The 22,876-nt window shown below is 42.2% G+C and overlaps 1 protein-coding gene across 1 annotated transcript in view; it reads right to left on the bottom strand.

Annotated features, from left to right (window-relative positions):
- rgma (repulsive guidance molecule BMP co-receptor a) overlaps nucleotides 1-22,876 on the bottom strand; it is a 208,354-nt gene that overhangs the window by 154,374 nt on the left and 31,104 nt on the right. The gene's annotated exons all lie outside the window — the stretch shown is intronic.

Below are 22,876 nucleotides of genomic sequence, written 5' to 3' on the forward strand. Positions count from 1 at the left end.
TACAACTTTATTAACATTTATCAGTGAACTATGTAGAATAAGGCAACATAGGACAATATAGCAATACTCTGTTGCAGTGATTCTTAAAATGTGGTACGCCAAAGACTCACTTGATTAAAGTACATATTTTTATTTTATTATATTTAAACACAGTGTTACTGTTCAAGCTGCGTGTAATGTTACAGGGGCTCAAAATATTAAATATACTTGTTAAATAAAACCTCTGTCTTGTTTTTAATGAATTCTTAGACCTACTACGCTACTGTATTTTATAGTTGGTCATTATGGTTGTACTAGGTTTTTTCTGAGGTGGTACTTGGTGAAAAAAGTTTGATAACCACTGGTCTATCGCGATACAATTCATATCATGAAAATGCTTAATTTAGGACGAAAAAATTGTAGAATATAATTTTGAAAAATATTTTTAAAAAAATCTATGTTGTGGTAAAGCCGCGATATAATGTGAATAACCATTTCTAACGCAATTAACTTTTATTTTTCAATATTTTTACCATTTTAACTGAATTGTCAAGATGTTTTAATCATCCAAAATAATTAAATACATATAAAAATACAATGGACGCTCATTCTATGCTAGCAAAAACTTAACTTCTTGAAATGCATTTTTTTTCCTTGGTTGGAAACACTGGGTCGTGTGGTTTGTTTTGTTGTCTTTTACTTTTTGTTGCCATCACTTTCCAACAAATAATCTCTCTCAATCATTCCCACATTGGACATTTGCGATATTCTTTTTTCCTCCTAAATTTATCGCTTTTGCTTCGCTTTTTACTAGAGATGTCTTTAAAATGTAATATCGGAAATTTTCGGTATCATTTTTTTTATTATCTGTATCGTTTTTTTTTTAAAACACTTTTTTTAATTTTTTTTTTATTAAATCAACATAAAAAACACAAGATACACTTACAATTAGTGCACCAACCCAAAAAACCTCCCTACCCCATTTACACTCATTCACACCCATTCACACTAAAGGGTTGTTTCTTTCTGTTATTAATATTCTGGTTCCTACATTATATATCAATATATATCAATACAGTCTGCAAGGGATACAGTCCGTAAGCACACATGATTGTACGTGCTGCTGGTCCACTAATAGTACTAACCTTTAACAGTTAATTTGACTCATTTTCATTAATTACTAGTTTCTAGGTAACTGTTTTTATATTGTTTTACTTTCTTTTTTATTCAAGAAAATGTTTTTAATTTATTTATCTTATTTTGTTTTATTAATTAAAAAAAAAAGGACCTTATCTTCACCATACCTGGTTGTCCAAATTAGGCATAATAATGTGTTAATTCCACGACTGTATATATCGGTATCGGTTGATATCGGTATCAGTTGATATCGGTATCGGTAATTAAAGAGTTGGACAATATCGGCAATATCGGTCCGATATCGACAAAAAGCCATTATCGGACATCCCTACTTTTTACTAGCGAGTAGCGACCGCTGAGGCTTTTGATTGATTGATTGAGAATTTTATTAGTAGGTTGCACAGTGAAGTACATATTCCGTACAATTGACCACTAAATGGTAACACCCGAATAAGTTTTTCAACTTGTTTAAGTCGGGGTCCACTTAAATCTGACCTGGGCATTGTGCGGCCCGCGGGCCGCATCCGGCCCTTTGTACGTCCCTGTCCGGCCCGCGTGAGGCCAATTATAAATTACAAAATAAATTTTAAAAAGCATCTATTTCAAGTGTGCAATACAACGGTGCTGCTTTTGTTTTGAAAAGCGTTATTTGTATTACTTCCGTGTGGACGTATGCTCGTGCGCGCAGCAATCTCAAATTACAAAATAAATTTAAAAAAACATCTTTGTCGTGCGTGCAATACAACTGTGCTGCTTTTATTTTGAAAAGTGTTATTGTGCGTATGTCCTGTGAGGGAAGGCGCACAGCGACTAAAAAGAGAAAAGTTGATGACGAATGGCGTGTTTTCAACAAGACAAGTAAAGGTAAAGCTGTGTGCTTATTTGTGGTACACACGTTGCTGTGTTTAAAGAATATAGTGTAACGACCTGCTGAAGTAGATGTTGTCTTCTTGAGTTGCGTAAATGAGGAGTGAGGAGACGTGCGTGTGGAAGGAACGAGATATGTTGAGCTGTGTTAGTATAGCTTGCTCAATAAAAGTTTCAAAAGAGCGTCAGACTTGATGTGCACTTCTTCTGGACGCTACAATTGGTGGCAGAAGTAAAACTTTGCGCATACTGCACTGTTTGTGTGCTACGTCATCGGGAGGTACGTGCCACGTGAGGAGCTCGCCGCAAAGAGAGAGAGAGAGAGAGAGAGAGTGTTTACAGGTGCAGCCACGCTGCTTGCCACCGGGGGAATTCCGCCCTCAATGAAGACTCCCAGGTTTGATGGCAAGGCGAACTGGGAGGCATTTCATCCCACTTCTGACATCAATTGTAGCGTCCAGAAGAAGTGCACACCAAGTCTGATGCACTTTTTAAACTTTTATTGAGCATGCTATACTAACACTGCTCAACTTATCTCGTTCTTTCCAAAAGGAAAACCAATCCTCACTCCTCATTTCCGCAACAGCAACGCTTCCTCCTTCTTCGCCAATCACCTTACAGGCGTGCTACGTTCACAATGTTTTCTTATCTGGTTAAATAAAGGTTTTACAACAAAGAGGATGCAGGATAAAGTGACAGAAATTGAAATTTTTGTATTGTAATATACATCAGGAAGTGTTGTGTAAGAAAGTGTTAAAAATAAAACCATCAAAAGCCATCTGCTTTTGTATAAAGATAAGTTAGGTTAAATGAAAATATTATTATTATTATTATCTATCTTACGGTATATCAAAAATAATTTGAGCAAAATTTAATTGAAATATTGTCAGTGTGGCCCCCCAGCAGTGCTCAGGTTGCTCATGCGGCCCCCGGTAAAAATTAATTGCCCACCCCTGACTTAAATTGATTCATGATACAGATATATACTATCATATATACTATCATCATAATACAGTCATCACACAAGATAATCACAATGAATTATTTACATTATTTACAATCAGGGGTGTGTAGGGGGGAGGGGGGGGGGGTTTGGATATGGACATCAAGTAGTGGACATAGAGAGAGAGAGAGAGAGAGAGAGAGAGAGAGAGAGGGAGAGAGATCAGAAGGCATAAGAAAAAGTATCTGCATTTGATTGTTTACATTTGATTGTTAGCAATCCGGGGAGGGTGTTAGTTTAGGGTTGTAGCTGCCTGGAGGTGAACTTTTATTGCGGTTTTGAAGGAGGATAAAGATGCCCTTTCTTTTATACCTGTTGGGAGCGCATTCCACATTGATGTGGCATAGAAAGAGAATGAGTTAAGACCTTTGTTAGTTCGGAATTTGGGTTTAACGTGGTTAGTGGAGCTCCCCCTGGTGTTGTGGTTATGGCGGTCATTTACGTTAAGGAAGTAGTTTGACATGTACTTCGGTATCAGGGAGGTGTAGCGGATTTTATAGACTAGGCTCAGTGCTAGTTGTTTAACTCTGTCCTCCACCTTGAGCCAGCCCACTTTAGAGAAGTGGGTAGGAGTGAGGTGGGATCTGGGGTGGAGGTCTAGCAGTAACCTGACTAGCTTGTTCTGAGATGTTTGGAGTTTAGATTTGAGGGTTTTGGAGGTGCTAGGGTACCTGGAGGTGCATGCGTAATCGAAAAAGGGTTGAACGAGAGTTCCCGCCAGAATCCTCAAGGTGCTTTTGTTGACCAGAGAGGAGATTCTGTAGAGAAATCTCGTTCGTTGGTTAACCTTTTTGATTACCTTGGTTGCCATTTTATCACAGGAAAGGTTAGCCTCTAGAATGGAACCTAGGTAGGTGACCTCATCTTTCCTGGTGATAACAATGTCACCCACTTTTATGGTGAAGTCATTGACTTTCTTGAGGTTGATGTGGGACCCAAACAGGATGGATTCTGTTTTACCCAAGTGTATGGATAGCTTGTTGTCAGCGAGCCAGGTACAAGTTCTACAGAGCTCAGCACTGAGGATTTTCTCCACCTGTGACTTGTCCTTGCCAGATACCAGCAAAGCAGAGTCATCCGCGAACAAAAACAATTCACAGTCGCATGCCGATGACATGTCGTTTATGTATATTAGGAACAGTAAAGGTCCCAATATACTGCCTTGGGGGACTCCACAGCTCACCGAGAGGGGGGGGGGACACGGTGCCGTTCACCTCTACCACCTGCTCCCTCCCCTCCAAGTAAGATTGCATCCAGCTCCATGAGTTTTTGTTAAATCCGATTGCTCTGAGCTTATCCATCAGTATAGCGTGGTTAACGGTGTCAAAGGCCTTCTGAAGGTCCAGCATGACCATGCCGCAGTATTTGCCCGCGTCCACCTCATGTTTGATGTGGTCGGTCAGATAGAGAAGGCATGTGTCAGTGGAGTGGTTAGTTCTGAAGCCGGATTGGAATTTGTACATGAGTTTATTAGTGACAAGGTAACTATCGACCTGTTCATAAACATTTTTTTCCATTACTTTCGAAATGGAACTGAGAATAGAAACAAGTCGGTAGTTGCCAGGTTCCAATTTGCTTCCTTTTTTAAAGAGGGGAGTTACTCTTGCAATCTTAAAATCTTTTGGTACTTGGCCTGGTGTAATTGATAGGTTTATTATGTGCGTGATGATCGGGGCAATGATGGAGGCAGAGTCCCTGAGGAATCTGGAGGGAATATAATCAAGGCCGGTGGCCTTGTTAGGGTGGAGCGCGCTCAATTTTTTAAACATCTCATCAGCTGTGACCATTTCTAATTTGAAATCATCGTTGGATACTCCTAGCTTTCTGTAGAAGGCTTTATTGTGTTCTACACCAAAGCGACCTGAGTGGTGGGACAGCTTGTTGACAAGAGTTGCGGCTATGCTGGTGAAAAAGATGTTAAGTCTGCGAGCTACCTCCATTTTGTCTGTAATGAGGGAGTCACCCTCCTTGATGCTGATGTTGGTGAGTCTTGTTTTAAGTTTCTGGCTGCAATCAGGAAGCTGGTTGTTGAGAATTTTCCAGAGCTCACGTGGCTTATTTGTGTTTTCCTCTATTTTGTCGTTAATGTAATTTTTTTTTAAGGATTTAGTCAGGTTGGTTGACTTATTTCTTAATTTATTGCATTGCTGTTTGAGAGTTGAAAGGAGTAATTTGAGGTTGATATTATTGGGTTGTTTATCTACTTCTGTTTTACATTTTTGGTATTCAGAGTATTTCCTGTCTCTGTCTTTTATGGCAGCTAATAGGTCCGGATTCATCCATGGTTCCGAGCGGGCTTTGATCCTGACTGTTTTCACGGGAGCCATGTCATTTAGTATCTTTAGGAACGCCGTTTTGAAGCGATACCAAGCAACATCGACCAGGTTGCTCGCGAGCACAGGGCACCAGTCCCACTCATCTAATTTTAAATTGAAATTGTCATTGGAGTATTTTTTGAGGGATCTGGATTGGGCTGTTATGTGGCCATTGGCTTTAGGTTTAGCTATTTTGCGGGTGCAGAAGGTTAGATAGTGGTCGCTAAGACCACAGATCATGACCCCACTATTTTTTATTTTAGGCCGGTCTGAAGTGAGAATGAGATCTGTGGTTGATTGGTGGAATCACACACCCTTGTAGGTAGCGCTATTAGCTGGGAAAGACCGTGCAGATTACAAAACTTGCTGAAGGATCTGAAGACAGGCGCATCTTTGCGTTGAATATCTGTGTTCAGATCCCTAGTTATAATTTTCTCCACGTTGTCTGTCCCCGCCAAGCATTCTTCCAAAACCCCATAGAAATCACTCTGATTAGGGGGTCTATAAACAGTCCCTATTAGTACCGGCTTAGCGTTTTTAAATTTGATTTCCGCCCACACAGATTCCAGGTCATTGTGATTAAGATCAGTGCGAGTTATGTATTTAATATCTTGGTGAATATACATACAAACGCCCCCACCGTGTTTATTCCTGTCCTTTCTGATAACCGAAAAGTTTTCTATTTCTATCTCTAAGTCAGAAATACTTTGATCAAATTTGGTTTCAGAGAAACACAAGATTTTTACCTTCGTGTTGAGGAACATTTCTCTGATTTGGTCAAGTTTGGCTCCAGAGAGGCTGTTCACATTAAGGTGGATGATGTGTAGTCCACTGGAACCAAAAAGGGCATCAGAGTCCGCTGTGTTGTGGTACTGACCAGAAAAGTTGTTGGTTATTATTGCTGTTGAAGTTGAAGAACAGAAGGAAGAGAAAGGAGAGAGAGAGAGAGGCATATTGTTCTTCCTCCAGGTGAAGGGCCGGTAGCTGAGTTAGCTTCGATGGCGACGCTAGCAGTAGCATTGCTAGTCTTCGCCAGTCGGGACAACATTAACCGTGTTGTTACAGGTCCAGGGTTGAGTTCAGTGTCTCCTGATAGTAGAAGTAATAGTAGTATTATTGACTTTCTGTCTATCCTTCCAGTCAGGGGCATGTTCACTTTGCCTCGATGTGCAGTCAATCACGATGCTAACACGTTAGCTCCAAAACCAAGGTGCTTTGCCGATGTATTGTCGTGGAGATAAAAGTCACTATGGATGTCCATTTCGCGTTCCTCTCATTTTCAGGAGGGTGAAGTATCTGAGGAGGTTTAAAATATAAATCTGTGATCCACAGTACAAAAAGGAGGAAGTGTGGGATAATCCGAGCAGTTGTTTGAATTCCCGATCGGGAGCGAAAGAGGGTGCGACCGCTCATCTCGGCGTCCTACTGTGTCCGTGCATCCTGCGTGTGTAAACTAGCGGTCCCGCCTCCGCCCACAGAGACAAATATTGCCAACAAGAGGGTTCACTGCGTTGATTTAATTCTGCTGTTGAATAAACATGCTCGGGTGCTGGGAACGATGCACAGAGTGAACCCTCTTGTACCCTGACGAAAACAACATTTATGGATTTATAAAGTTATGGAGTTCATTTTCAGGCCTCACAATGCATTGGCAGAGCTATACAAAAATCATGCCTCAAAGAAAAATGGACTTGTGGCTCTTATTAAGTTTGTATGGATGATGGCAGTGGGGATGATGATGTGTTGAACCCGGCAGCAGAAGTTCAGTATGTGCCAGGAGAAGAAGATTGCATCACATCGACATATTTAGGTGACAGGGTTGCTTTCTTTCAGCACGGTGGGAGATCTTGTGAGATTATGGGCGTCAGCCAGTTTATTTCAAATGTCAGCCTTTGCCACACACATAGAGAGCGCCTCTGATTCCCCACCAAAAGCTAACTATTCCAACTCTGCCGCTCGCAGCTGCAGTTTGGCGTCCCGTTGAAAACGAGCGGGGGTTAGGGGGGGACGGAAACTGAAACGACCTCTGTCTAGCGTTGTCGTTTAAATAACGCACACATCCAGCCCTCGCACCGAGTCTAGCCCGAAAGGAGTCACAAATACCACACACATCTAGAGTGCGTGCCACATTGGAACTGGATTCAGAAAGGAGTTGGCGGTATTCTAACACACACACATCTCCTGCAATTTCAATCCATGTGTTGTGATAATAAAACCTCAAAGACCATATTAACAGTCCTCCATTACACAAAATGGACTTTTAATGCTGTTATGTCAGTAATATGTTAATGATACCCAGGGTTTCCCCGAGACCGCTGGATACGGATACCTGTGGCGGTGGGGGGCGTGATCAGGGGCGTGGCCAGGGGCGTGGCCATCATGACGCCATCGAGTAATTTGCAGACTTTGCAATGTGGATATGATTTTCTTTGAACAGGCTCAAAAAATAAATACATACATTTAAAAACAAATTTGTTATTATTAATTAGTATTAACATACAGTACAGGCCAAAAGTTTGGACACACCTTCTCATTCGATGCGTTTTCTTTATTTTTTTCATGACTATTTACTGTCATGTCTGTGATCATGTTTTGTTTAGTTATGTTCTGTTTGGTTTTGGGACACTTTTTAGTTCCTGTTTTCACTCCCTTGCCTTGTCAACATGACGACCATTAGTTTCACCTGTTTCACGTTTTGCACTCGCGCACCTGTTGTCAATCATGTCTGTATTATTCAAGCCGATAGTTGCCAGGAAGTCAGCCTGACGACATTAACTCTGCTACCTTTCATTCCAAGCCATTGTTCCATGCACAGTTTTCATGCCACAGTAAGTGTTGTATATTTCATGTTCATAGTTAATTGCCTTTGTGCTAGTCTTTTGTTTTTATTAGCCAAGTTTGTACTTCCGTCCTTGTGCGCGCTTTTCGTTTGTTCCTTTTGTTAGTGTTTAAATAAATATGTCCTTACCTTCACGCCTTGCCAACTTTCCTTTGCATTCCGGGAAAACAAAATACCCCATAGTCCACGTATTGACATTTACGTTGTAGATGTAAATAGTTTGATGCCTCCATTGTCACTGAAGGCATCAAAACTGTGAAGTGAAAACCATTTCAGGTGACTACCTCTTGAAGCTCATGGAGAGAATGCCAAGAGTGTGCAAAGCAGTAATCAGAGCATAGGGTGGCTATTTTGAAGAAACTAGAATATAAAACATGTTTTCAGTTATTTCACCTTTTTTTGTTAAGTACATAATTCCACGTGTGCTCATTCATAGTTTTGATGCCTTCAGTGACAAGCCACAATGTAAATACCGTATTTCCTTGAATTGGCGCAGGGAATATAGTATTCGCACGTCTAGAATTACTGCCGGGTCAAACTCGTTCCTCAAAATAATTAACGCATGCTTGGCCTTATCGCCGGTTCATTATTAACGCCGGATAAAATTCGTTTCGCAAAATATAAATTTTATTATCGCATGTGTATAATTTTTGCCGGGTCAAACTCGTTTCGCAAAATATTTAGCATATGTCTAAAACTTCCGCCGGGTCAAATTCGTTACGTCACGAGTGACGCTTTACCTGTCCTCATTTTCAAAATGGAGGAAGCTGATTTCAGTAGTTTGCAATCGCACAAAGGAAAAAAGATAGAGTTATTCACTAGGATTTAAGGTCCAAGCTATTGAATACCGGTACGGTATGCTAAAAAGAACAGTAAGCAGCTATGTTTTATTAATATACCGTAGCTGCGTGTGTCAAATACGGTATGAGACATTAAATGACTCCCGCCTCCTGGTGGTAGAGGGCGCTAGTGATCCTTCTTGCGACTTCCAGTACTGCAGAAGAAGTGACAACACGCAGCAACAGATTTTTTTTTCCTCTCGCCTGAACTTTTAACATGGAGGATTACATACCGGTATCTAAAATAAAACAGTTTTCTAAACTGGACTTTCAATCGAAGCAGGAGGTAATAATTAAAGGAATATCTCCATCGAGACAGAGAGACTTTTAAAACTGAAGAAAGAAAATAAGGAAGACTTCTATAAACAAGTAATCGATGCTTTTGGTCAGAAGGAGCTGCAAATGGACTCCATTTATAAGTACAGGTAAGACCATAATAACGTTATTTTTTATTAAATGTGCTTTTCATGATGGTATTGCTTACATCACACTCAAAGCGCACGCCTAAATTTACCGCATTCCTTTTGGTAAACGCCGGAGTGAGAAGAGGTTTTAAAATAATTAGCGCATGCACGGCCCTCCCGCAGGCTTCCGGTAAACGCCGGAGTGACAGGAGGTTTTAAATTAATTAGCGCCCCTGCGGCTATTCAAGGAAATACGGTAGTCATGAAAATAAAGAAACCGTGTCCAAACCTTTGGTCTGTACTGTGTATATTTTTTTTTAGCGTTTTGCCATATTTTCAAATGTTACTGCTTATTGTACAATGCACTTTGCGGAGATGTTTTAAAGTGTCTAGAACTTTTAGTGACTTTGTTTATTAAAAACAACTCGCAACTAATCTAGCATCTTCTTATGGTTGTGACAATCTGGCACATTCACGTCGGGTTGTGTTTCCTGGGTTGCTGTTTATTTCCTATCAGTGCTCTTATTTTGGTTCAATTTCCTGCTTGTTTCGCTGAGCACTGTTTCCCCTCACCTGCTGCTGATTGACAGCCTGGCCACACCTGGTGTTAATCAGCAGGCTGCTATTTGTGCCTGTTCCTCAGTGCTTGAGGATTGATTATTGTTTGAGAACCTTTATATGCATGACTGGTTCCTCCTTGTTTAAATATATCAAAATCCTCTTACCTGCGCATCGATCTCCTGTTTCCTGCATCTTGGGGTCACAACTACCGCAGCCATGCGGGTTCTTGGCAATGGTGTTATTATAGAACGTAGTCGTGTTTAGAGACAACTTCTGTCCCTCCATGCTTCGCGCTGTTGCTCCAGTTGGACTTTCTCTTCTTAAAAGTCGCCACTGTCCTCTTAATATTTGCACATTTTGTAGATGGCTGTCCACGGGTATATCTGGAATATATTAAAATGACGTCCACATCGCAGACATGCTGACAGCGCTCCAGACAATGGCGTGCATTTTGTTTACATCCAGTTTCGGCGGCGCGGTTTTCCATAATCAAAGTCTATTTTTGGTGGTCGAGTTTTCGGTACATCACTTATCAATCAAGCGCAAAAAAAGGGCTATTCAGTATGTATCAATTCATACTAACGACCAGTTAGTGTTCATGTTTTATGTTTGTGTGGACTCGCAGAGGCGAAAGTGTTTGCACGGGTGGTAAGACCTGTCGGAATTGTGCCGTTTGTTATCATAAGATTGGTAATTAAAGTTAAAAATAGCGTCAGACTTTGTGTGACTTCTTCTGGGGGCTACAATATATTATACTATTTACATTTTTTTTCAAGTAATAAAACCTTATTTTCAAGGTGTGGCGGTAATGAAAATGATCCACATTCAATTACATTAAGGGGAAACTCTGGATACGGACGCTAACCCATCCGTAGCTAGATGAATCCGGCCAATGATTACTTCCACCGCTTCATGGTGGACCGCTTTATAAAGAAAAGAGAAAAAGCTTCACTACACCAGTGTTTTTCAACCTTTTTTGAGCCAAGGCACATTTTTTTCATTGAAAAAATGTGGAGGCACACCACCAGCAGAAAAAATTAAAACATTAAAAAATGAAACTCAGTAGCCGATATTGACAGAAAAAATGTGTTATTGCAAGTGTTGGATATGAATTTAAACCACAACCAAGCATGCATCACTATAACTCTTGTCTCAAACTAGGTGTACTGTCACGACCTGTCACATCACGCCATGACTTTTTTGGAGTTTTTTGGTGTCTTCCTGTGTGTAGTGTTTTAGTTCTTGTCTTGCGCTCTTATTTTGGCTTTACTTGTTTTGTTGGTATTTTCCTGTAGCAGTTTCATGTCTTTCTTGAACGCTTTTCCCCGCACCTGCTTTGTTTTAGCAATCAAGGCTATTTAAGTTGTCACTATCCTTCTTTGCTGAGACATTGTTGATTGTCATGTCGTGTTCGGATGTACTTTGTGGATGCTGTCTGCTCCACATGCTGGAAGTCTTTGCTTTCGTCCAGCATTCTGTTTTTGTTGACTTTGCAACCAGTTTCATTTTGCATAGCCTTCCCTACACTGCAAAAAGTCAGTGTTCAAAAACAAGAAAAAACAAAACAAAAATTAGGGATATTTTATTCGAACTAAGAAAAATTATCTGCCAATAGAACAAGAAAATTTGGCTTGTCAAGACTTTCCAAAACAAGTAAAATTAGCTAACCTCAATGAACCCAAAAATACCTTAAAATAAGTATATTTTCACTAATAACAAGTTCACTTTTCTTGGTAGAAAAAACAAATATGAGACCTTTTTGCTCAATATGTTGAAAAATATTCTTAAATTAAGCAAATGCTAGTGCCATTATCTTGACATAATGATATGCGCTCGGCATTACATTTCTTGAAACCAGAAAACTTATACTAAAAACTAATTTATTGTTCTTTATTGGCAACAAGGCAACCGTTTGTTACTCTCTGGGTCTCCAAGCCGCTCAGGCTAATCATATGGTCTAAAAATGCATTTTTCCATCGATAACATGACATCATCGCGCCAAGTGCGTGCTCTTTCAGTCAATTAGTGCATGAGGAATATATATATATGTAAATATATACATATAATATATACATATACGTATATATATATACAGCCCGGCCCCCAGCCAACCATTTTTTTGTTGTAATTTTGAAAAATGTACCTGAATGTGCATGAACTATTTCTGTTCAAAATTGTTTGAAATGTTAAATGTTTAAATATTAACTGTCCGTTTACTGTACTGTGCCAACTGTACTACTATATGAGTACGTATTTTCTATTGTTTCATTGAAAATAAAACAGCAAAGTCCATTTGGCTGTCATCTGTTTTAATTATGAGACACAATTGTGTCAAAGTCATGATTTTTTTTTTTACATGCTTGAAATAAGAAATGATTACTTTAAAAAAGCAGTTTTATACTTGAGAGTGTTGATGACACAGCTTTGCAACAGTTGATATTCTAGTTTCAAGCATGTTTTACTCAATATAGGTCATAAAATCTCAGCAACAAGCTGTAATATCTTACTGAGATAATTTAGGACCAAAACACTTAAAACAAGTAAAACACTCTAACATAAAATCTGCTTAGTGAGAAGAATTATCTTATAAGACAGAAAATAAGCAAATATCCCCCTTATTTGAGATATGTAATCTTACTTAGATTTCAGTTTTTGCAGTGTAAGCTTCAATGCCTTTTCTTAGCGGCACTCGCCTTTTGTTTATTTTTGGTTTAAGCATTAGATACATTTTTACCTGAACACTGCCTCCCGCTGTCGTCTGCATATTGTGATCACGACAAACCATGTTCCCGACATCTACAAAGCAATTAGCTACTTGCTGCCACCTACTGATATGGAAGAGTATAACATGGTTACTCTGCCGAGCTCTAGTCAACACCGACACTCAACAACGGCAAATTTGCAGATTATTATTACTGGTTTGCAAAAAATATTTTTAACCCAAATAGGTGAAATTACATAATCTCCCACGGCACACCAGACTGTATCTCACGGCACACTAGTGTGCCGCGGCACAGTGGTTGAAAAACACTGCACTACACATCTTGATATAAACTTATTTCTATTTGTCTGTAGCAGATGTGAGAACTGTACAGTTCCCCAAACATTAATTTACTTGTGGCGGGCCTTAATCAATATCACAATAAATATAATGAGTCTATTAGGTAGCTAAAATACCAGGAGATATTCAATAATACAATAAATACAATGAGTCTCTTAGACAGCTAAAATAACAGGTGTTAATAATACAATAAATACAATGCGTCTTTTAGACAGCTAAAATACCAGGATTTAATCAATACATACAATGAGTCTATTAGATAGCTAAAATAAAAGGAGTTTATCGATAATACAATAAATACAATGATTCTTTTAGATAGCTAAAATGCCAGGAGTTCTTCAATAATACAATAATCTACAATTAAACATTTAATTAAACTCTGGCTCCATTCAATTATTAATTACTTTTAATTATGCTAATTAACTTTCTCTATGGGTCATTTCTTTTTGTTTTTGCAGTTCCAACTTTGTAAAACAAATCAGCTCATTCAGATGCATCCAATTCCTTTCTTCATTAAATTGCTGGCCATGTTTTTTTTCCTCTTTCTTTCTCCTTTCTTGTCAAGTCCAAATGCTTCAACGCCCTTGCCGACAAAATGTCCTCACACTCGACCAGCTACACTTTCTTACTTTAAAGGAGGCTTTTGTGTACCTTGAACGCCCTTGAGCAAGAACCTTTCTTCCTTTTTTCCTATTACGATAGTATCTGTGAACCTCCAATAACACTTTTCCAACACAAATATATATAAATATATATTTGTGTTGGAAATCTCTGAGCTGCCACCTTACCGTGGTAGAGGAGTTTGCGTGTCCCAAAGATCCTAGGAGCTATGTTGTCCGGAGGCTTTATGCCCCCTGGTAGGGTCTTCCAAGACAAACTGGTCCTAGGTGAGGGATCAGACAAAGAGCATCTCGAAGACCTCAATGAAAAATAAAAACTATGGACCCAGATTTCCCTCGCCCGGACGTGGGTCACCGGGGCCCCCCTCTGGAGTCAGGCCCGGAGGTGGGGCATGATGGCGAGCGCCTGGTGGCCGGGCCTGTCCCCTGGGGCCCGGCCGGGCACAGCCCGAAGAGGCAACGTGGGTCCCCCCTCAAATGGGCTCACCACCCATAGCAGGGGTCATAGAGGTCGGGTGCGATGTGAGCTGGGCGGAAGCCGAAGGCAGGGCACTTGGCGGTCCGATCCTCGGCTACAGAAGCTAGCTCTTGGGACGTGGAACGTCACCTCGCTGGGGGGGAAGGAGCCTGAGCTAGTGCGCGAGGTGGAGAAGTTCCGGCTAGACATAGTCGGACTCACTTCGACGCACAGCAAGGGCTCTGGAACCAGTTCTCTCGAGAGGGGCTGGACTCTCTTCCACTCTGGCGTAGCCGGCAGTGAGAGGCGACGGGCTGGGGTGGCAATTCTTGTTGCCCCCCCCGGCTCAGAGCCTGCAGGTTGGAGTTCAACCCGGTGGACGAGAGGGTAGCTTCCCTCCGCCCTCGGGTGGGGGAACGGGTCCTGACTGTGGTTTGCGCTTACGCGCCAAGCCGCAGCTCAGAGTACCCACCCTTTTTGGATTCGCTTGAGGGAGTACTTGAGAGTGCTCCCCCGGGTGATTCCCTCGTTCTACTGGGGGACTTCAACGCTCATGTTGGCAGCAACAGTAAAACCTGGAGAGGCGTGATTGGGAAGAATGGCCGCCCGGATCTGAACCCGAGCGGTGTTTTGTTATTGGACTTTTGTGCCCGTCACAGATTGTCCATAACGAACACCATGTTCAAACATAAGGGTGTCCATATGTGCACTTGGCACCAGGACACCCTAGGCCGCAGTTCCATGATCGACTTTGTAGTTGTGTCGTCGGATTTGCGGCCTCATGTTTTGGACACTCGGGTGAAGAGAGGGGCGGAGCTTTCTACCGATCACCACCTGGTGGTGAGTTGGCTACGATGGTGGGGGAGGATGCCGGACAGACCTGGCAGGCCCAAACGCATTGTGAGGGTTTGCTGGGAACGTCTGGCAGAGTCTCCTGTCAGAGAGAGTTTCAATTCCCACCTCCGGAAGAACTTTAAACATGTCACGAGGGAGGTGCTGGACATTGATTCCGAATGGACCATGTTCCGCGCCTCTATTGTCGAGGCGGCTGATTGGAGCTGTGGCCGCAAGGTAGTTGGTGCCTGTTGTGGCGGTAATCCTAGAACCCGTTGGTGGACACCGGCGGTGAGGGATGCCGTCAAGCTGAAGAAGGAGTCCTATCGGGTTCTTTTGGCTCATAGGACTCCTGAGGCAGCAGACAGGTACCGACAGGCCAAGCGGTGTGCGGCTTCGTCGGTCGCGGAGGCAAAAACTCGGACATGGGAGGAGTTCGGGGAAGCCATGGAAAACGACTTCCGGACGGCTTCGAAGCGATTCTAGACCACCGTCTGCCGCCTCAGGAAGGGGAAGCAGTGCACTATCAACACCGTGTATGGTGGGGATGGTGTTCTGCTGACCTCGACTGCGGATGTTGTGGATCGGTGGAGGGAATACTTCGAAGACCTCCTCAATCCCACCAACACGTCTTCCTATGAGGAAGCAGTGCCTGGGGAATCTGTGGTGGGCTCTCCTATTTCTGGGGCTGAGGTTGCTGAGGTAGTTAAAAAGCTCCTCGGTGGCAAGGCCCCGGGGGTGGATGAGATCCGCTCGGAGTTCCTTAAGGCTCTGGATGCTGTGGGGCTGTCTTGGTTGACAAGACTCTGCAGCATCGCATGGACATCGGGGGCGGTACCTCTGGATTGGCAGACCGGGGTGGTGGTTCCTCTCTTTAAGAAGGGGAACCGGAGGGTGTGTTCTAACTATCGTGGGATCACACTCCTCAGCCTTCCTGGAAAGGTCTATTCAGGTGTGCTGGAGAGGAGGTTACGCCGGATAGTCGAACCTCGGATTCAGGAGGAGCATTGTGGTTTTTGTCCTGGTCGTGGAACTGTGGACCAGCTCTATACTCTCGGCAGGGTCCTTGAGGGTGCATGGGAGTTTGCCCAACCAGTCTACATGTGTTTTGTGGACTTGGAGAAGGCATTTGACCGTATCCCTCGGGAAGTCCTGTGGGGAGTGCTCAGAGAGTATGGGGTATCGGACTGTCTGATTGTGGCGGTCCGCTCCCTGTATGATCAGTGCCAGAGTTTGGTCCGCATTGCCGGCAGTAAGTCGGACACGTTTCCAGTGAGGGTTGGACTCCGCCAAGGCTGCCCTTTGTCACCGATTCTGTTCATAACTTTTATGGACAGAATTTCTAGGCACAGTCAAGGCGTTGAGGGGATCTGGTTTGGTGGCTGCAGGATTAGGTCTCTGCTTTTTGCAGATGATGTGGTCCTGATGGCTTCATCTGGCCAAGATCTTCAGCTCTCACTGGATCGGTTCGCAGCTGTGTGTGAAGCAACTGGGATGAGAATCAGCACCTCCAAGTCCGAGTCCATGGTTCTCGCCCGGAAAAGGGTGGAGTGCCATCTCCGGGTTGAGGAGGAGACCCTGCCCCAAGTGGAGGAGTTCAAGTACCTCGGAGTCTTGTTCACGAGTGAGGGAAGAGTGGATCGTGAGATCAACAGGCGGATCGGTGCGGCGTCTTCAGTAATGCGGACGCTGTATCGATCCGTTGTGGTGAAGAAGGAGCTGAGCCGGAAGGCAAAGCTCTCAATTTACCGGTCGATCTACGTTCCCATCCTCACCTATGGTCATGAGCTTTGGGTTATGACCGAAAGGACAAGATCACGGGTACAAGCAGCCGAAATGAGTTTCCTCCGCCGGGTGGCGGGGCTCTCCCTTAGAGATAGGGTGAGAAGCTCTGCCATCCGGGGGGAGCTCAAAGTAAAGCCGCTGTTCCTCCACATCGAGAGGAGCCAGATGAGGTGGTTCGGGCATCTGGTCAGGATGCCACCCGAACGCCTCCCTAGGGAGGTGTTTAGGGCACGTCCGACCGGTAGGAGGCCACGGGGAAGACCCAGGACACGTTGGGAAGACTATGTCTCCCGGCTGGCCTGGGAACGCCTCGGGATCCCCCGGGAGGAGCTGGACGAAGTGGCTGGGGAGAGGGAAGTCTGGGTTTCCCTGCTTAGGCTGCTTCCCCCGCGACCCGACCTCGGATAAGCGGAAGAAGATGGATGGATGGATGGATGGACACTTAGTATGGAGTCGTTGGCGAGCTGGAAAGCGCACACAAGCTGACGTACACACAAACACAAAGGCAGTTGAGTTGTATACCAACGATTAATCAATTTAGTAATTCAGTTAGAAAAAAGCTTTGTTCTACAGTATATTCTGTTGCTTCGATTAATGGTTAAATGAGGGGTGTCCAAACTACACCCGCGGGCCAAGTGTGGCCCGCCGACGTCTCCAATTCGCCCCACGAATAAATAAGGAATTGTACCTGCAGGAAGATAGATTTGTTGACCGTAAGCGCCCATTAGAGGGCCACCACAACATATCAGTTTCTCAGCTGTAGTCCGTATGGGCTGCGGCGGTGTTCAGTTGTAATACTATGGCGTCACATTAGTACCAAAAATCCAAGCGCGTAAAAACTGTTATCGCACGCTGATTCTCCACTTCGTGCGCGCGCGCGACACCCTTTTGCGCGCGCGCGGCGCCTTCTTGCGTGCGCGTGGTGCCTTCTTGCGTGCGCGCGGTGCCTTTCTGCGCGCGCGCTGTGCCTTTCTGCGCGCGCGCTGTCTCGGTCTGTGCGCTGTCATGTTTCATTTTGGTACTTTGGGGGCGGGCATGCTTAGACCGCCCCTTCTTTCTGATTGGCTTTGAGCAATCAGAAGTATAGCAGGGCGTGTCATCGTCAATATGTATCAAGATTTACGGAGGAAGAAGTGGATAAAAAAATGTTGGCTGAAAAAGAGGTAAGTTATTGAGCTGGTTTGGAGTGATTGTAAGGGTACTATTACTAAAAATAATAATAATACATTTTTATTTATAAAGCACTTTTCATACATTTAAAATGCAGCTCAAAGTGCTTTACATAGTTAAAAACAAAATGAGACAGCGCGCGCGCAGAAAGGCACCGCGCGCGCGCACAAAGGCACCACACGCGCGCACAAAGGCACCATGCGCGCGCAAAAGGGTGTCGCGCGCGCGCACGAAGTGGAGAATCAGCGCGCGGTAACAGTTTTTACGCGCTTGGATTTTTGGTACTAATGTGACGCCATATAATACCCTTTTCCACCACTTGTGGCAGTAATGACAATATCAAACGGAAGAAGTCTGGAGCTAAAGTCATAGAGGTTTCTTAAGCGCCAAAATTATGACTTAATTTTCACTTTAATTTTAATGTTACATGTGTTATTATTTTTAGTATTAGTTATAACTTATTTATTTTACCACTGCATGATTGTATGCAAATTGATTTTTCATCCGTTGTTATTAGACCAGCGGTTCTTAACCTTGTTGGAGGTACCGAACCCCACCAGTTTCATATGTGCATTCACCGAACCCTTCTTTAGTGAAAAATGAAATGTTTTTGGTTTTTTTCAAATTCAAGACAAAGTTATATGTTTTTGGTAACACTTTAGTATGGGGAACATATTCTAAGTAACAAAGACTTAATTTACAGTTATTTGGTTAGGGTTAGAGGGTTAGGGCCAGGGTTAGAGGGTTAGGGTTATAATAAGGCCATGCCGTTTAAAGCATTAATAAGTACTTAAAATCAAATCAAATCAAATCAACTTTATTTATAAAGCACATTTAAAATTGACCACAGGGGTACCCAAAGTGCTGTACAATGGGCAGGTTAAAAGATAATACGAGAACCGAGCAAACACAACAAAACACAAACAGAACACGATCAAAAATAAATAAATAAAATAAATAAAACATAAAAACAGGTTCACACAGGTGTATTATGGGGCGCCATTGCAGGATGGAGATCATTAAGTGTTAAAAGCCATGGAATAAAAGTATGTTTTTAAGAGATATTTAAAAACAGGAAGAGATAATGACTAGTTAAGAGCCAATATGTTACTAATTTGCATGTTAATAAGCAACTAATTAATGGTGAATATGTTCCCCATACTAAAGTGTTACCATGTTTTATTACTGGTGCACAAAATGAACCGTGCATGAACATCACCTTGTTCAAACAACAAAACCGACACAGTGCATAAACTCACAACAATTTACACACCTGCAAATCAGTGTGACTTCTGCTGTTGTCGTATCCGTAATACGCCGATAGGGAGAAGTTCTTATTTACACGATGAGTTGGGTGTGTTTTGACCTCCGCCGAACCCCTGAGCCCGACTCACCGAACCCCTAGGGTTCGATCGAACCCAGGTTAAGAACCACTGTATTAGACCCTTATTTTGCAGTCTTTTTGATTACAATTTTTTTTTTTTTTTAATTAGCGTGAATCTGTGTGATTAACACATGGTTTCATATCATTTGACAAGATGTATCCTGTTAAACTGCAGGTAGGTTGGATATAGTTATTGAATATGAATAAAATCAAGAGTAACATGACTAATTAAGGGTTAATATTTGAGTAGGCCCTGTCTCCCTCTGTAGCGGAAAAGTTGGGCCCACAGTATGGGACATCTTTAGCGACGTGCAGAGCAACCGCTTTAGCAACGGTTCGCCATCGGGCTTATTTTTTTTCATTACACAATAAACGATTCCATCACAGTAAGCTGCTTATCAGCATGATTTGTTTTGTTTGTGGTCACGGCAGGGGGGTCCAAAGTGCGGCCCGGGGGCCATTTGCGGCCTGCAGGTACTTTTTTAACGGCCCCACGGCACATTCTAAAAATACGATGAAAAAAAAATAAAAACCATAAAAAGTGGTATAAAAGAGCAAACAGGTGAAATGTAACAAGAAAATGTTGCATTATTTACTCTAATAACACAAAGCTGCCATGCAGGCTGTTTCTTTCTTTAAAAAAAATAATGAATCAAAATCAATGTCATTATGAATTATTGACCTATTCAAGGCTCCATTTACTTCACATTAAATATTCCACTTTGAGATATTTTTTGGGGTAAATGTTGCATATTTTTTGGTTGCCATTTAAAAAACAAAGTTTTTTAAAGAAGGGCCTAAAAGGAACAAACAAAAAACATAAACAACAATAAAACTTATAATTGACGGATAGATCTGAAGTTGATCTTGAGACTGTTGTGGTAAAAGTTTTAAAAAATGTTGGATTTATTTTTTTAAACTTTACTGAGCAGTACCATTTTGGATCCCCAATAATTTTAGTGGGACTTTTTTTTTTAAGTGTCATTGCTCAAAAAAATAATGAATTAAAATCAATGTTGTTATGAGTTATTGACCTTTTTAAGACTCCAATTATTATATAATCTCAAATATTCCACTTTAAAATTTTATTGGGGGAAAATATTGCATATTTTGTGTTTTTTTCCATAAAAAAACACGGTTTTCCTTGACAAAAATGGCATACAACTTAAATCTTTAAAAGCGTTATATTGACAGATAGACCTAATGTTGATCTAGAGATTTAAACCTTGAATAATAATAATAATATTAATACTAAATAATGACACATTTGTAATATTTTTTTTGACCAAAACCTTTTGGGGTCCCCGGGATCAAGTCTGAGTGGAGGCCTAAATGTATCTTTTTTATACGTATATCATATTGGTTTTTAAAATAAAAAATATCAAAATTGCCCCCGCTTGCTTTGATATTTCAGTGTGCGGCCCTCAGTGGAAAAAGTTTGGACACCCCTGGGTTACGATCTTGCTTGCTTTAGCTGTATGCTTCTTTTCCAGATTCTGGAACAAGTTTGTTTTGCTGCTTCCTTTTTTAAACCAGCTTTGCAGCGTGCAGTCACTTGTTCCACGACCGTTGCCACAAATCCAAACCACTGTCAACACTTCTTTGGAACAAATGCATCGCTTTCGTTCACCTTAACAGCAGCCATGTTTGCTACTGTGTATCTCTGCTAAGGAAATAATGGGGAGAGCAGAAGCTACAGAAGCTCTTGGGGGCAAAAAACATGCTTGAGCAAGAGGAGGGAAACATTGATTTTTATTCCGCAACAAAAAAAGTCTAATCTATAATGATGCATGCATCTGCATTTTAAAGGCCTACTGAAATTATTTTTTTTTCATTTAAACGGGGATAGCAGATCCATTCTATGTGTCATACTTGATCATTTCGCGCTATTGCCATATTTTTGCTGAAAGGATTTAGTATAGAACATCGACGATAAACTTTTGGTCGCTGATAAAAAAAAGCCTTGCCCCTACCGGAAGTAGCGTGACGACACCGGAGGAAGGACTGCTCACATATTCCTATTGTTTACACCAGCAGCGAGAGAGATTCGGACCGAGAAAGCGACGATTACCCCATTAATTTGAGCGAGGATGAAAGATTCGTGGATGAGGAACGTGAAAGTGAAGGACTAGCGTGAAGTGCAGGACGTATCTTTTTTCGCTCTGACCGTAACTTAGGTACAAGGGCTCATTGGATTTCACACTTTCTCCTTTTTCTATTGTGGATCACGGATTTGTATTTTAAACCACCTCGGATACTATATCCTCTTGAAAATGAGAGTCGAGAACGCGAAATGGACATTCACAGTGACTTTTATCTCCACGACAATACATCGGCGAAACACTTTAGCTACTGAGCTAACGTGATAGCATCGGGCTCAAATGCATATAGAAACAAAACAAATAAGTCCCTGACTGGAAGGATAGACAGAAGATCAACAATACTACCAAACTCTGGACATGTAACTACGCGGTTAATGCTTTCCAGCTTGGCGAAGCTTAGCAATGCTGTTGCTAACGACGCCATTGAAGCTAACTTAGCTACGGAACCTCGACAGAGCTATGCTAAAAACATTAGCTCTGCACCTACGCCAACTCTCATCTGCTCATCACGACCCGTGCTCACCTGCGTTCCAGCGATCGACGGTACGACGAAGGACTTCACCCGATCACCGAGACGGAGGAAGTCAAGGTGAGGTCGTTCGGCTAGCGCGTCTGCTATCCTCAAAGTCCTCCTGGTTGTGTTGCTGTAGTCCGCCGCTAATACACCGATCCCACCTACAACTTTCTTCTTTGCAGTCTCCATTGTTCATTAAACAAATTGCAAAAGATTCACCAACACAGATGTCCAGAATACTGTGGAATTTTGAGATGAAAACAGAGCTTTTTGTATTGGATTCAATGGGCTCCGAATACTTCCGCTTCAACGGTTGACGTCACACGCAAACGTCATCATATCGAAACGTTTTCAGCCAGAAGTTTGCGGGGAAATTTAAAATTGCACTTTATAAGTTAACCCGGCCGTATTGGCATGTGTTGCAATGTTAAGATTTCATCATTGATATATAAACTATCAGACTGCGTGGTCGGTAGTAGTGGGTTTCAGTAGGCCTTTAAGCGTTCATTTTATGATTTGGAGTGCATGAGAAAGTGAATTGGAACACAAAGCTCTCTTTGACCACATCTATGAACAAGTATGCTTCACAACACAGCAGCAACAAAACCGATGTTGTCATGGTAGCGGAGTACCGCAACCAACATTGCAGTTTGTTTGACCCCTCTGAGAGAAATTGTAAAACAGATCAAGCTTCTTTTTTTCAATCACAATGTGTGATTTACGGTGTGGCACAATATCAGTCTATCCCATCCTAATGAGACTCATGCATACGTGGAGTGAATGTTTCCAATTGTTGAGCGCCGCTAACTGCTTTAGCTGTTTGCAACTACGTCACTGCTATCATAACAAAAGCCAGATGTGCTCTCCGGCATTGAAACACCTCTTTAGCGTGAAACTTTCTTTGTGTGTGTGTGTGTGTGTGTGTGGACGTAACACATGGCCGGAGTAGTAGAACAACAACAGAAATCACTCTTTAAAGAAAAAGCAAAGCCTTCCAATAAATCA

Source organism: Entelurus aequoreus, linkage group LG03, assembly GCF_033978785.1.
Source record: "Entelurus aequoreus isolate RoL-2023_Sb linkage group LG03, RoL_Eaeq_v1.1, whole genome shotgun sequence".
In the NCBI taxonomy this organism is placed as follows: Eukaryota; Metazoa; Chordata; class Actinopteri; order Syngnathiformes; family Syngnathidae; genus Entelurus; species Entelurus aequoreus.